The following is a 13,206-nucleotide window of genomic DNA, read 5'->3' on the forward strand; positions in this document are numbered from 1 at the left end:
AGCCAGTCATGGTGATGCATGCCTGTAATCCCAGCTACTCAGGAGGCTGAAGGTGGGAGAATCGCTTGAACCCGGGAGGCAGAGGTTGCAGTGAGCCGAGATCGCGCCATTGCACTCTAGCCTGGGCTTTGAGAGCAAAACTCCGTCTCAAAACACAAAAAAAGAACCAAAAGGTGGAAACAAACCAGATGTTCATCAACCAATGAATGACAACACAAAATATGGCCTACTCATCCAGTGGAATGTTGTTTAGCCATCAAAAGGAGTGAAGTTCTGACACGGGCTACAACATGGATGAACCAGGAAAACACTGTGCTAAGTGAAAGAAGTCAGACACAAAGTCACATATTATATGACATTTCTAGGAAATATCCAGAATAGGCCATAGAGATGGAAAGCAGATTACTGGTTGCCAGGGGCTGGGGGTGGGTGGGAATGGGGAATGACAGCTATTGGTACTAGGTTTCTTTTTGGAGTGATTGAAAAGGTTCTGGAATTGGATAGTGGTGATGGTTACCAACATTATAAATACGCTAAAAAGCACTGAACTGTATAGTACTGGTAACTAGAATATGTGCATTATTAGGCCTATGTATTAAACAGTTCTAGTTGGTCATGTCCCTAGTCCCCGGTTGTGTTGACTTGCCATGATTTGTTTAACCATTTGCCTACTGTTGAGTACTTGGGTTATTTCCAGGATTTTGTGATCACTGATAATGGTAAGCCTTACTTTCAAAGTCTGATATGCTTTTTTAAAAATTTTACTTCCTACGTGATGATAGGCACTTAAGAAGTACTCTATAAATATTTATTGAATTATCTATGCTTGCTATTCCTGTTTCATTAGTGTAGATAATTACTTTCTGTTCCAGATTATTTCAAAAGACAATATTCCTTAAACTATTAGCCTTTCAGTGAGAGCTGTACATTTTACATTTGTAAGTGGTGTATTTCAGATAGAAATAGTTTGCTTGCCTTTTCTAATCCCAAAGGTAATATCTGCTAATTATAAGAGATTCAGATAATGGCCTTGCCTGGACAGTGGCCTTTATCACAGTCCTCCAAGCAGTTCCACATCTGCAAAGAAACATGCTTCTTATCTTTTTGCCATATCATCATCATCTTCTCTGCATCTTGAGTTTGTTTGACTCATTTTCTTCCAAAAAACTTCTTAGATACCTTCTGCTAGACAGTAGCCTACAATGTATGATGGCATTGCCTTCTTTTTTTTTTTTTTTTTTTTAATTCCCCTCCCCTCCTCCATTGTCCTTTTGTCCAAAGATCGTGTCTATCTTGTTTGCAAATAAGAAGGAATAATAGGCCAGGCTGAGTGGCTCACAAGACCTGTAATCCCATCACTTTGGGAGACCAAGACGGGTGGATTGCTTGAGCTGAGGAGTTCAAGTCCAGCCTGGGCAACATGGTGAAACCCTGACACATGCTAATTTTTTGTCTCTGTGAAAAATTAGCCAGGCATTGTGGTGTGCACCTGTAGTCTTAGCTACTCAGGAGGCTGAGGTGGGAAGATCACTTGAACCTGGGAAGAGATTACAATGAGCTGAGATGGCGCCAAAAAAAAGAAGGAAGAATAGTGTGCCATTTGTTCTGCTAAGTCAGCATCCTTAATTTCTAACTTTTTTCCTTTTTTTTTAATTGACGTGTGCACTATCATGCCCAGCTAATTTTTTATTTTTGGTAGAGATGGAGTCTTGCTATGCTATCCAGGCTGGTCTTGATCTCCTGGCCTCAAGTGATCCTGCTATCTTAGCCACACAAAGCATTGGGATTACAGTTGTGAGCCACGATGCCTGGCTCAACTTTTCCTTTCTTTTCTTTCTTTTTTTTTTTTTTTTGAGACAGAGTCTTGCTTTGTTGCCCAGGCTGGAGTACAGTGGTGCAATCTCAGCTCACTGCAGCCTCTGCCTCCCGGGTTCAAGCGATTCTTGTGTCTCAGCCTCCCAAGTAGCTGGCATTACAGGTGTGTGCCATCACACCTGGCTAATTTTTGTATTTTAGTAGAGACATGATTTTGCCATGTTGGCCAGGCTTGTCTCGAACTCTTGGCCTCAAGTGATCCCCTGGCCCTAGCCTCCCAAAGTGCTGGGATTATAGATGTGAGCCACTGTGCTTGGCCACTTTTTTTCTTTTTCTTTTTTTTTTTTTGCCTTGAAGTCTTCTGACATTTTGAAGCTGTGTGCTTTTCTGTGACCTTTTAAACCCTATGTATTGGCTGGGCGTGGTAGCTCACATCTGTAATCCCAGCACTTTGGGAGGCCAAGGTGGGCAGATCACCTGAGGTCAGGAGTTTGAGACCAGCCTGGCCAACATGGTGAAACCCCATCTCTACTAAAAATACAAAAATTAGTTGAGTGTGGTAGTGCACCTGCACACGTGTAATCCCAGCTGCTCGGGTGACTGAAGTGGGAGAATCACTTGCATCTGGGAGGCGGATGTTGCAGTGAGCCGAGATCGCGCCACTACTGTGCTCCAGCCTGGGCGACGGAGCGAAACTCTGTCTCAAAAACAAAAACAACAAAAACAAACGCAAATTCTGTGTATTCCATAGCTGTTTTGTAAGGAAGGAATGAACTGATGGGTCTCTTTTCCCTTTCCCCATTTTCGTGCGGTGGAGCTGTGCCTAGCCTGACCTCTTACCCCACATTACTGTCTGTTCACCTTTCCCTGCTGCGCCGTCATTGCTCAGCACGCCTCAAGATGGGATGTGGTAGCAGAGGTGGGCCGTTCTCTGTTGATGAAGCTACTGTTATTGACTATGCCTTGCTTTTTTCTTTGAAGTCATTTTTCTAGGAACAAGGATGATCTCATACCTTTGCCTCCCTGTCTGAAACCCTTGTTTTAGCTAACAGCAAGCTTGGACAAGACGGTTCATCAGAGTCAGGGTTAAAGCCTAGGAAATGAAGTGAAACTAATGAGCCTTGCCAGTGATGCAGAAGCCTTGTCTTCTCCAGCTGTCTATGGCTCTGGGCTTCCTTGTGGATGGTAAACAACTTGTGTCTGTGTTGCTGGTAGCCACATAGGGATCTGGGCCAGAGACAGAAATGAAAGAGTGGAGGAAGACCAGGTACTTACCCATGGAGTTGTGGATGCACCTCTGGAAGTGCTAGCTAGGCTCATTGCTTTTTTTTTTTTTCCAAGACAGAGTCTTGGTCTTTCAATCTCAGCTCACTACAAGCAACCTCCACCTCCTGGGTTCAAGCAATTCTCCTGCTTCAGCCTTCCGAGTAGCTGGGATTACAGGCATGCACCACCACGTCCAGCTAATTTTGTATTTTTAGTAGAGATGGGGTTTCGCCATGTTGGCCAGGCTGGTCTCAAACTCCTGACCTCAAGTGATTCACCCACCCCGGCCTCCCAAAGTGCTGGGATTACAGGTCTGAGCCACCGCGCCCGGCCTAGGCTCATTGCTTTTCCCAGCCAATGCTGATGACTGAAAGACTGTTTTAATCTTAGAATGGTGCAGTTATTTATTGAATGAAAGTACATCTGTAGCTGTCTCCTCATCCTTTTTGTCATTATTCTGTTTAGATTTCCAGCCCCATACTCTCCTCTCTGATTTAAGACTCTCCGAAACCCCTTTACTTCTTCAGTAAATCTATTCTGGGATTGTAGGTGCTGGTTGGGCTGTACGGAGACAAAGGGACTCCTGACCTCATTCACAAGCACGGGGGAATTGTCACGAGGAAGATGGGGTGAGGGAGAGAACCCCTCGTGAGTGATATGAGGGGTGGGCAGCTTTCTCTTTGTAGAGCCTTGACAGTCGGATTCTCAGGGACAGTTTCAAAGTATGGGGAAAACGAGATTAGGATTCTTGGGTGGTTTTGGATCTGCTGTTTGGTTTTTCCTCATCTAGAACTAAATTTATATAAAAGAATACAACGGTAGAATAATCACGGCAACTAAGTTTGTTCTGCTCTCCTGGGGCCTCTTCATGTATTATCTCTACTTACTACAACAGCTCTGGAGGTAAAGGTGTTACCTTGAAGAAACTGAGGCTCCAAGGGGTGAGCTGCTTGTCCAGGGTCATCTAGCTCGGGAGTGGCCGAGCTCAGATCCAGGCTCCTGCCTGCCACCCCACCGCCCATGCCCCTGCCTTCCCCTGCACCAGAACAAAGCCACCAGCCCCAGACGGCCGCGTGTTTGTGCTTTTATTTCCCTGAATGGCTCCGGGTTTTTGTTTTGTCGTTTCTGTGCTTGTGTCCTTTGCAGAGTCTTTGGCTTCCTTTTATTTTTCCTACCCCAGCAGCATCTGACGCGACGCCTGGGGTCTGGGAGGAAGCAGGGTTCTTTGCTTAGACATCTTGGTTTTCATCTGTTTTACAGAATTATCCTTGGCCTCTGTTCTCTTTTTCCTTGTATTTCCTCCCTGAAATACTGCGTCTTTAAGGCTATCGTGAAGAGAAAGATAATCCTGCCCAAGGGTTTGAAGGAATGTCAAGGAGAAGTGTTTTTAGCACGCAGCTGGGTTTTTAGTGGGGTTGTTTCCATGCTCTGTGTTGCCCTGGTGAAAGTGGTTTGTCTTCCTCACAACACCGAGGGAACCGGCGCACAAATGGATGCAGTCAGGTGGCCGCTGAGCCAAGGGCCAAGTAAGGCATTTCGTCCTCAACCACATTGCCCTTGTCTCACGCCTGTATTTCTTTTCTTGTTTTTTTTTTGAGACGGAGTCTCGCTCTGCCACCCAGGCTGAAGTCTCGGCTCACTGCAAACTCCGCCTCCTGGGTTCAAGTAATTCTCCTGTCTCAGCCTCTTGAGTAGCTGAGACTACAGGCGCCTGTCACCACGCCTGGCTGATTTTTGTATTTTTAATAGAGATGGGGTTTCACCTTGTTGGTCAGGCTGGTCTTGAACTCCTGACCTCAGGTGATCCAGCTGCCTTGGCCTCCCAAAGTGTTGGGATTATAGGCATGAGCCACCACGCCTGGCCTCATGCCCGTATTTCTATGTCCTGAACATGTTACATTTGCATCCAGGCCCAGCTCTGTTCCCTGAGGAGGCTGGAGTTCTGATACCCCACAGAAGGAAGGAGCCAAGGCAGGGAGGCTGCTTGGAGGAGGGTGTGGCGAAGACAAAGAAATGACCTTGCGATTCTTGGAGTTGCTGGGAAGCTGTTGCTTCTAGGTTGGCTTTCTGTCCTTTCTGATGCTCCAAACAGGTCCCCAGGGGACAGGCCTTCCCGGGGCTCCCACTTTCTTCAGTGTTAGGTCCATGTCCATTTTCCTGTCCCCCTCCACTTGTCCCTACTTTATTATCATCTGAGATCTGGGGCTTCTTTCCAAAGCTGAATTTAAGTTTAAGGCTTTCCTAACAGTTTCAGCTGTTAGGCAGGGGCTTGTGGCAGGAAAAAGAAGAGAGAGATTTCTGTTGCCCATAGGAGGGTGACAGGGGTGCTGGGTGAACACTCATCGGAAGTTCCCTGCCAATGAGTAGCCTGGCATCTTTCTGCAGGGTGTCTTCTGAGCCAGCTGGATTCATCGTGTTGGCCTGTGGAGTCTGAGAACACCATCTCTCTCGTCTTTCCCCTCCTCCCCTCCTCTGTGCCCCAGCAAGAGGCGTGGTATACTCTGGGTCCTCCCTCATTACTTACACAGCCTTCTCTCTGTGTTTGATTACCAGAATGAGCCAGCTTCATTCTGAGTCCATTCATTCATTTATTCATTCAACAACCGTTTAGTGCGAGGCACCATGGTAACCTACATTTCAAGGCTGTAACTGCTATTAGCAAGCCATTTGCAGAAGTTTGGGTCACTGATGTGCCTTTGACCTGATGCCCGTTTTCTAAACCTAGGCATTCCTCTTGAGTGATACAGCATCTCTGTGCCTCTTCTCCAAGAGTTATGGCTTAGGTTTTTGGTTTTTTTTTGTTTTCAATGGGGCTTTCTGGCAAAGACCTGAAAGCCTGCTAGACAAATTCAAAAATAGCTGTAACACTAAGGCCTAAGTTTCAGTTCTGACTTCATGCAAAGGGGATGCCTGAACCAAGCCCCTCACTACCAGGCCTCATTCTTTTCTCAGTGAGTTAGATCCCTCTCCCCTCACTTGTTATCTGTTTGCTGTTCCTAGCACAGATCTTCAACTCTGGTGTATTCACTGCCTCTGGCTGGAGCCCATTTGACTGTTGTCACTACCCTGTCCCCCTGCCCCTCCTCACCAGCCAATGGCTTCTCATTTCTTCCCAGCTTGTCAAGGTCCTAGAGATCTCAGAGACACAGGCCCCACCCAGGGCTCTGCAAAAATATTCTTTAAGGGTGTGAGCGAAGGGATTTTTTTTTTTTTTTTTTGAGACAGTCTCACTCTGTTGCTCAGGCTGGAGTACAGTGGCTCGATCTCGGCTCATTGCAACTTCTGGCTCCCGGGTTCAAGTGATTCTCATGCCTCGGCCTCCCGAGTAGCTGGGATTACAGGCATGTGCCACCACGCCTGGCTAATTTTTGTATTTTTAGTAGAGACAGGGTTTCATCATGTTGGCCAGGCTGGTCTGGAACTCCTGGCCTCAAGTGATCCACCCGCCTTGGCCTCCCAAAGTGCTGGGATTACAGGCATGAGCCACTGCACCTGGCCTGAAGAGAGAATTTGAAAATATAAATTTTTTTCCATGCATTTCACCTTTTGAGCCTAACCCAGACAGCTTGAGATAGTCCACCTGGGCCCATAGTCCCAGGATTGTGTGAGTCTTCAGGGACTCTCCAGAAATGCTCCTGTTAATATGGGTGCTGGAAACTTAACAGGACTTGCTTTAATTCCTCTCTGAGCTGCCCTAGTAGAGGAACTGCTGGATAGATGAAATCTTCCAGGGAGAAGTTCTGAATGCTGCTGCCCCTCCTCCTGGGCCTTCTTCACTGGGCTGGGGCTCTGCTTTGAGGCCAGAGTGAGAAGGCTATTTGGAGGTCACACGTGTTCAGCGTGGCTTAGGGGGTGAGGAAGCCTTTTATTTATTCTTCTGCCTCTTATCTCCCTACTTATCTCTATACCCACACCCCTAAAAAGAGAATGGCAGAAGTAGATTTTGTTGGGCTGGGCATGGTGGCGCACATCTGTAATCCTAGCACTTTGGGAGGCTGAGGTGGGCGGATGACTTGAGGTCAGGAGTTCGAGACCATCCTGGCCAACGTGGTGAAACCCCGTCTCTACAAAAATACAAAAAATTAGCTCGGCTTGGTCGTTCATTCATGTGATCCTAGCTGCTCAGGAGGCTGAGGCACAAGAATCTCTTGAACCTAGGAGGTGGAGGCTGCAGCGAGCCGAGATCGCGCCACTGCACTCCAGCCTGGGTGACACAGCGCGAGACTCCGTCTCAAAAAAAAAAAAAAAAAAAAAAAAAAAAAAAAAAAAAAAAAAAAAAAGAAAAAATGTAGATTTTATGTATGTTTTTTGACATAAGATCTCACTCTGTTGCCCAGGCTGGTCTTGAACTCCTGGGCTCAAGCAGTCCTCCTACCTCGGCCTCCCAAAGTGCTGGTGTTATTGGCATGAGCCAGCACGCCCAGCCTAGAAGTAGAATGTTAATTGCAGAGTTGGTTCTAGTGGACTCAAAACATTATAGTTTGTGAACCTCCCTTCTATAGGACTTGGGAATGGAAAGAGGAATTTTAATTGCCTTGCATATGAATTTTTCTTTAATGCAAAATTCTTTAAGAAGAGGAAAAAGGGTTTTATTTGCTGTTTCTATCACCACCTAGAGGGCTCACAGGCTGCTGTGGGGGAAGGGACTTGGGCATTTGACTAAAGATTTTGCAGTTGATGGTGGGTGCTCTATCGGGTATGTGCTAACTTAGGGGAAAGCTAACCAGCTTCCAGTTTGTCCCCTTCGTGCAGCAGGAGGTCCTCATGGACCATCTCAGGCTCTAGGCTGCCCACCGACATCTTTCCCTGCAGCTCACCCTGGGGTATGAGTGCCATAATCCTAGAAGGCTGAGACTGGGCTCAGGTGCCTCTTACCCTCAGGTAACCCAAGTTCAGATCAAATAAATTTCTCCGTTATTATACAAAATGCCAAGGGTTTTCCAGACCCTTTCCTCTTGTCAGTAACTGTCATGTCCACCAGAGCAGTGGACAGGCATCATGTAGGTGTTAGATATTCTGAAGCTTCTTTTTTTTTTTGAGACGGAGTCTTGCTCTGTTGCCCAGGCTGGAGTGCAGTGGCACGATCTCGGCTCACTGCAAACTCTGCCTCCCGGGTTCACGTCATTCTCCTGCCTCAGCCTCCTGAGTAGCTGGGACTACAGGCACCCGCCACCATACCTGGCTAATTTTTTGTAATTTTAGTAGAGACAGGGTTTCACTATGTTAGCCAGGATGGTCTCGATCTCCTGACCTCGTGATCTGCCTGCCTCGGCCTCCCAAAGTGCTGGGATTACAGGCGTGAGCCACCGCGCCCGGCCCATTCTGAAGCTTAAATCTAGCTAAGGCAACACACATACACAAAACAAGCTTGAGGACAGCATCCAAAGCAACAAACGCAGCCTACAGAATAGCATCAGTCCTCCTGGCTTGGTTTTAGTTTTCCTTGGAGCTTAGTTCTTGAATTTCAGACCTCTTAACTTGTCAATTCTTTATGCTCTTGAACTCCATCCTAGGTAGGAAAAGGTGAAGGGTGATCTCTGGAAACCTACGCCAATTTGCATAGACCCTTCTGATAAGTAGAGTGCTTTAATATACATTTCTAAGTGGGGACCAGGTGCAGTGGCTCACACTTTGGGCCCCCAGCACTTTGGGAGGCCAAGGCAGATGGATCACTTTGGGAGGCCAAGAGTTCGAGAGCAGCCTCGCCAACACGATGAAACCCCATCTCTACTAAAAATACAAAAATTAGCCAGGTGTGATGGCACACCCCTGTAATCCCAGCTATTCAGGAGGCTGAGGCAGGAGAATCCCTTGAACCTGTGAGGCAGAGCTTGCAGTGAGCTGAGATTGTACCACTCACTCCAGCCTGGGTGAGAGAGCAAGACTCTGTCTCAAAAGAGCAAAACAAAAACATTTCTGCGTGGGGTGAGGGCTCTTGGTATGTAGATGATTTGCTCAGGGTCATGATGAACTAGGGCTGGAATCTAGGTTTTCTGCTCCCAAATCTTTTTTTTTTTTTGAGACAGAGTCTTGCTCTGCCGCCCAGGCTGGAGTGCAGTGGCACGATCTCAGCTCACTGCAAGCTCCACCTCCCGGGTTCACACCATTCTCCTGCCTCAGCCTCCCGAGTAGCTGGGACTACAGGTACCCACCACCACGCCTGGCTAATTTTTTGTATTTTTAGTAGAGACGGATTTCACTGTGTTAGCCAAGATGGTCTCGATCTCCTGACCTCGTGATCCACCTGCTTCGTCCTCCCGAAGTGCTGGGATTACAGGCGTGAGCCACCGCGCCTGGCCTTTCTGCTCCCAAATTTTGTGTACTTTCTGCAGTGTCATGCTTTTCTCCCTTCCAGGTTTATTGGTTCCCTATATTTACCCAGTACCTTCTTGGATCACTGCTCTGTTAGCCTTTGGGGAGACTAAGGTGACTAAGCCGTGGTCTCAGGACTGGCAGCTCCTAAGAACTCAGGGCCCCCAGAAATTGAAGTGAGTAACTTGCTGCCTGTAAGCCCAGTGCTCTGCTTAGACGGTGAGGTCCTCCTTAACCCTGTTCAGAGTACGAACTGCACATACAAAACTGCTTGGCAGGTCGGGCATGGTGGTTCATGCCTGTAATCCCAGCACTGTGGGGGGCCAAAGTTGGAGGATTACCTGTACCCAGGAGGTGAAGACCCGCCTGGCAACACAGTAAGAACTCATCTCTACAAAATAATAATAATAGTAAAACTGCTTGGCAACGAGCAGGACAGGCGTGCCATCTACAGCTGTGGGCCTGACCTGACCTACGCTAAGGGGAAGACCACAGGGGCTGGGCCAAGTGTGGTGAGTGAGAGCTGGGGAAGACACGTGGCCCTGCACAGAGGGCATTTGTTCCTCTGAGCCCCTCGGGCAATAGGTGAGTTCCAGCAGAAGCAGTGGCTGAAAGAAACGCAGTTGGTGTGTTTGTTTTGGAGGGTAAGGAGGAGGAAGGACCAAAGCAGAGGGAGCAGAGGCTGTAAAGAGCGTTGTAGAAAAGACTGAGACTATGGGAGGGGTAGTTAGTACTGATCTCAAAGTGCTGAAAGAGGCAGTGGCTGTTGCCTGTAAAGGACGAAGAAAGAAGGGAGACAGAACCAAATCTGGGGCCTCAGAGGATTGGGACCAGGCTTCCCCCAACAGCGTGTGCTTGTCAGGGCCAGGATTTTTTGCCTGACTGCCTTCTCGGTTATGTTAGCGTGAGACTTTAGGATAAATCGAGGAAGTCTCTGAACCTGGCATGCCACCTCTGAGGCCTGTCGTCCCTCCCCTGGTAGCTCCCCGTGAGGGCAGGGCCCTGGTACAGCCCTCCATGGAGGGAGCAGAATCACCGCTGGAGCCCTTGCTACGTGCAGGATCACAGGCACGGAGTGGTCCGCAGCTGGCCCTCAGCCCTGGGGGCTGCCGTGTGGTTTAGGGAGACTTGCCTTTGCTCTGTAACTGTTTACCGAGCAGGACTGTGTTCTAGGCCGCATGCTTCATGCTGGAGACACAGCAGGGAGAAGGCCCCAGTCATCTCCTGTCATCAGGGGGGACTGGCAGAAGGCCATTCCCTGTTTGATTGCAGCTGTGATCACTGCTGCACAGGCAGTGGGTAATGTGAGCGCCCTAACCCTGCTGGCCCATCAGGGGAAGCCGGCCTCCTACTGTAGTTACCTGCCGCCTGCAGCAGGCAGCGCCTGGCTATGGAGCTTGGCAGAACATGGGGAACCTTAGGCAGGTTTCAGAGATCCACCATGCTCTCTCTCTGAAATGGAGTGGAGGGCGGGAGGAGCTTATGGCAGCAGCACCCTCCCTGCCTCCCTGGCTGGAGCCTGGTTGCTGGAGCTGTCTGTTTACCTTGTGAGCCCTCCCCATTGGCGCACCCTAGGACCTTGCTGACACTAGGGTTCGTTTTTTTTTTTTTGAGACAGGGTCTTGCTCTGTCACCCAGGCTGGAGTGCAGTGGCACCATCATAGCTCACTGCAGCTTCGAACTCCCCCAGGCTCAAGTGACTTTCCCACCTCAGCCCCTGGAGTAGCTGGGATCATAGGCATGCACCACCACACCCAGCTAATTTTTTATTTTTTCTAGACATGGCATCTCGCTGTGTTGCCCAGGCTGGTCTTGAACTCCTGGACTCAAGCCAGGCTGGTCTTGAACTCCTGGACTCCCACTTTGGCCTCCCTGAGTGCTAGGATTACAGGTGTGAGCCACCACAACCTGCCTGGCACTACTACTAAACAGTCCCTGGTAGTGTAATTGGAGGCGATGGCAGAAATGCCTCGAGGGGACAGGGCCTGTTTGGAGTTGAATTAAATGCCTCCTTGCCTGGCAGTGAATGATCATTTTGTAGATTATCTGTGTTTGTTCTTTACTCATATTTTTTGAGCATTTACTATGGGCCAGACTCAATCCTTCCCTCAAAGGGATCCCGGCAAAGTCTGTCTGTCTTTCTTTTTTTTTTTTTGAGACAGAGTTTCGCCCTTGTTGCCTGGGCTGGAGTGCAATGGCGCCATCTCGGCTCACTGCAAACTCCGCCTCCCAGGTTCAAGTGATTCTCCTGCCTCAGCATCCCTAGTAGCTGGCATTACAGGCGCCCACCACCACGCCCAGGTAATTTTTGTATTTTTAGTAGAGACGGGGTTTCACCATATTGGCCAAACTGGTCATGAACTGCTGACCTCAGGTGATCTGCCCACCTCGGCCTCCCAAAAGTGCTGGGATTACAGACGTGAGCCACCACACCCAGCTGCAAAGCTTTCTTTTTTCCTGGCTTCTTACCTGTTGACCTTACAGAGAGAGATTGGGCAGGAATACGGTGTAAAAATCAAAACAGACCACCCTGTTTTATCCAGTAGGGAGAAAGAGAAAGACCTGCTGACTGACCGAAGTGTCTGGATTGCCCAGGTAGCTTGATAACCCCAGAGAGGTGGAAAGGAGACGTACCTTGGCTTTCAGTTCCTAGATTTCTTTTTTGAGGGCAACGTTCTTAATCCTTCAAACCCATCTTTGTGGCTGTGTGTCCTCAGGCCAGTACCAGCCTTAGGCCTGGGCACATGTGGCCCCTGTTCAGACTCTACACCTGAGGGGTACCTTCCTCCAAATTTTCCAGGTCCTCCTCCAGTGCCTAGGGCCTGCTGGGCCCCCCAGTACCATTCTGACCGGGTGTTGCAAACCCACCCTGGGATCCTTCGGGGTGCTCTCCATCCCTCTACCTTGCACTGGGACAACACCTGTTCTGTGGAGTTGTCCTGGGGCCCAGTTCCAGGAGATGGCTGCCGTCTTCTCTTTTCTCTTCTCTTCTCTTCTTTTTCTGACGGAGTCTCTCTCGTTGCCCAGGCTAAAGTGCAGTGGCGCGACCTCGGCTCACTGCAACCTCCGCCTCCCGGATTCAAGAGATTCTCCTGCCTCAGCCTCCCGAGTATCTGGGATTACAGGCCCGCCTGGCTAATTTTTGTATTTTTTTTAGTAGAGGTGTTGGTCAGGCTGGTCTCAAACTCCTGACCTCGTGTTCCACCCACCTTGGCCTCCCAAAGTGCTGGGATTACAAGTGTGAGCCACTGTGCCCAGCCTGAAGTATTTCTTTAGTGGGAATCGTGAGATTGGGCTGCCAGAATGGTGCCGATGCACTAATTTTGAGTGACTCAAGTTTTTATATAGATGGGTCCCCAAAATGTATTTGTCTGGGGCCCCATGCATCCTAGAGTCAACCCTGCCCAGGGGCCACCCATTGGGTCCTCTAGCTCAGCTTAGCAGCTCTGGGCCCGAACCAGAAAAGAGCATAAGGGCCTATTGTGTGTCCCTGGGGCCTGAATGTCACTTTGTTTTCTGCCTTTGGTGCCACAGGCCAAGCTGCTTTACTACTGCTGCTGCGGTTCTAACATTCTCCTCTCCAATGAGAAATTCGTTCCCACCCAGATTGCATGTTGTTTTACTGAATATCCTGTGAGGACTGGGCTTTGAGCCAACCTGGGGTCTTGTGTGGGTTGCTGGGTGGGGGCTTACAACTGCGGTGATGAGAGAAGGAGCGTTCCCTACCCAGTGACCTCAGCTGTGGCAGGAGGAAGCCCTTCGTTAATGCTGAACTAGGGGGCTAATTGGCAGGAAGGGAGTGTGGTGGGAATT

General features: G+C 49.0%; 1 protein-coding gene and 1 non-coding gene across 3 annotated transcripts in view; one reads left to right on the forward strand and one right to left on the reverse strand.

Moving 5' to 3' along the window:
* The window catches only part of PC (pyruvate carboxylase), a 109,562-nt gene that overhangs the window by 28,603 nt on the left and 67,753 nt on the right, over positions 1–13,206 (forward strand). The window lies entirely within an intron of this gene.
* On the reverse strand, positions 5,890–5,951 carry LOC112607452. The gene has a single exon (XR_003115798.1). It is a non-coding gene; the product is annotated as a U7 small nuclear RNA (small nuclear RNA).

This window comes from Theropithecus gelada, chromosome 14, assembly GCF_003255815.1.
Source record: "Theropithecus gelada isolate Dixy chromosome 14, Tgel_1.0, whole genome shotgun sequence".
Lineage (NCBI taxonomy): Eukaryota > Metazoa > Chordata > Mammalia > Primates > Cercopithecidae > Theropithecus > Theropithecus gelada.